Source organism: Eimeria mitis, genomic scaffold (assembly GCF_000499745.2).
Source record: "Eimeria mitis Houghton genomic scaffold, Emh_scaff2854, whole genome shotgun sequence".
NCBI lineage: Eukaryota > Apicomplexa > Conoidasida > Eucoccidiorida > Eimeriidae > Eimeria > Eimeria mitis.
Window position 1 is genome coordinate 1 of NW_013571194.1, and position 2,422 is coordinate 2,422.

A 2,422-nucleotide genomic window follows, 5' to 3' on the forward strand; every position below is an offset into this window, starting at 1 on the left:
ATAAAAAACGAGAAATTCGGGAAACGGCGCGAAGGTCACAAGATTCGCGATCGCCCCCTCTGGCCCCCCGCTGGCATTTATTATTTTTCATGTTTCTGCGGGCAAAAATCAGTAAATATACACAAGTATATGTCTAAAAAGGTTAATAAAAACTGTATAATGCGTCAAAACGTGTATTACTTCTCCATATTGAGAAGAACCCCCCAGAAGAATGGAGGTTCACAGCCTTCCTCACTGGTCCTACCCACCCCAGTAGTTTCTATGCGGCCTGCGTGGTCGTCAATACAGCAAAAATCACGACAAATTCGGGGGAAAGCTGAAGTAAAAATGGTATTTTTGATGTTTACATCATTAAATTCAATGTTTTAGTGCAACGGAAAACAAAATACCTCCGTAATTCCGCCTCATCCCCTGCAGGAAGCGTCGCGAGCCCAACACACCACCTTGATAGCATTCACGAATCTGAATTTTCAAGTATGTAAAACCAAACCGTGTTTAATTAATACCACCACCAAAAAATAAATATCATAAATCTGATGAGGGAATAAGAAATTAAATGACTTCAACGCCTTAAACGACCGTCAGCAACCCGAATAAATAATCAAAACGCGTTAAAGGTAAAGTTAAATGATAACTAAATAACAAAAATACGTTAAGGGAATGTCAACTGCGGCTCTTCTCATCCATATAACCAGTCTGAAACCGCAGTTCATGCTCAAGGAATCACGGCTCCTAATCGCCAGTAATATATACATTGTGTATAATATGCATAAAATATAAGCATATTCATTTAGTAGCATATATCCTCGCTTTCTACACACCGTAGCTGTGGAGAAATACTCAATTGTGTATTGCTTGGAGGGGAGTTACTTTCATTTCCTGGTGATAGTTTGTTGCCTTTTCTTCCTTGCCGAGGGGCACAAACTGGAATTTACATTTTTCTCTTTCGATTTAGTTTGGTTATAAAAAATGGTAGTTTAATAGCACCTCCTTCCACTGGAGCTGAACATGAAATCCTATTGCGTGAACAGTCGTACAAACCTTTATTGTCGACGCCAGCATTCAACTGAAGTTTTTTTTGCAGAGGGAAGAATGAACAAAGAAACACATAGAGAAGCAAACAATATGTATTTGACGCCTGTCGGTGTGTTCTAGTCCTCATGATTCCAACCAACAAGTGCTAAATTTTCTCTTTTGCATTCCTCTGGAGCTCGTCACACAGATCTCGTTTGCGCTGTATGACTGCTGCAGTGGCAAGAGAGGATATCAAAAGTAAGTCTAGAAATATAAATACATGAAAAAATACATTTACAAACATATATTGCGTAAAATATTTTCTCGAGGTGAGGCTACCAAGAATCATTGTTGACGTATCAGCAAGCAATCAGAAATTTCCTGAGGAAAGCCTTGTGCTCTATTGCTGAGCGAAACGGCATAATACCCTCCTCATGAAATATCTAACTAATTGCCCTAATAAGTTAATACTTTTTCGTACAATAATGCATTAGTGCGGTTTTTTAGGATGAATTTAAGCTGCAGTTGACCTCACTTTGCTGCTGTGTGTTGTTGCTCTGTTAATTCGCCTTTCACGGGATATTGTGCGGCTCGCCCAGGGTAGAAATAGTTATTCACGTTTTGTATGAATAACTATTTCTACCCTTGCTTGATAAATATCAATGTTGAAGTATACAGAAAGAATAAGAAGAATGTTATTGAAACGCTGTTGAGCCCAGCTGGCAGAACGTCTGCAGGGGGCGGACCCTTAGCTGAGCACTGTGGCTATGGAGGGGAAATAGGGGATGAAGTTTCGTAGAGTATATGTGAAGGAAGTAATCGGCGAAAAGGGAAGTACTTACTTGTAAAAAAAAAAAAAAGAAGGGGGTACATCCATGCTTTTTAGGTGGATTTTGCGATACTTCGCCTTCTGTTTTAGAACGAAAAGAAATACAGAGCAGCTGCAAAGAAGGCAACCGTCAGATTTAACGCAGAAGAAGAGCAACCAGAAGGCTGACCAACATCCATAGCGGTTGTTGTTTCTGCGGCAGTTGTGGACGTTACATCTGTCGCTGCAGTTGTTGATTCTGCCGGTGGGGTTGATGAGTCGGAGGATGTGGGTGTTGTTGGTGCTTCTGTCGATGGCGGTGATGTTTCGTCGTGTGTTTGCGCTGCTTCAGTTACGTCGTCTGTCCGTGGGGCTGCCGTGGCTGTTAGTGTGGCGCTGGCATCCGTTGCACTTTCAACTGGAGCCTCAGCTTCAACTGCAAAGCACGTATACAGCACACTTATGAATGCGGATAAAGCTTTGTTCCTGTGTCCCGTCGTTACACTTCTATATCTGCATTAAATTTTTCTGTGCCGCGCTGTCGTACTTCTCTCTTCGCTTTCGGGTTCCGTACGCGGAGCTGCAAGAAGAGCAAAGCAC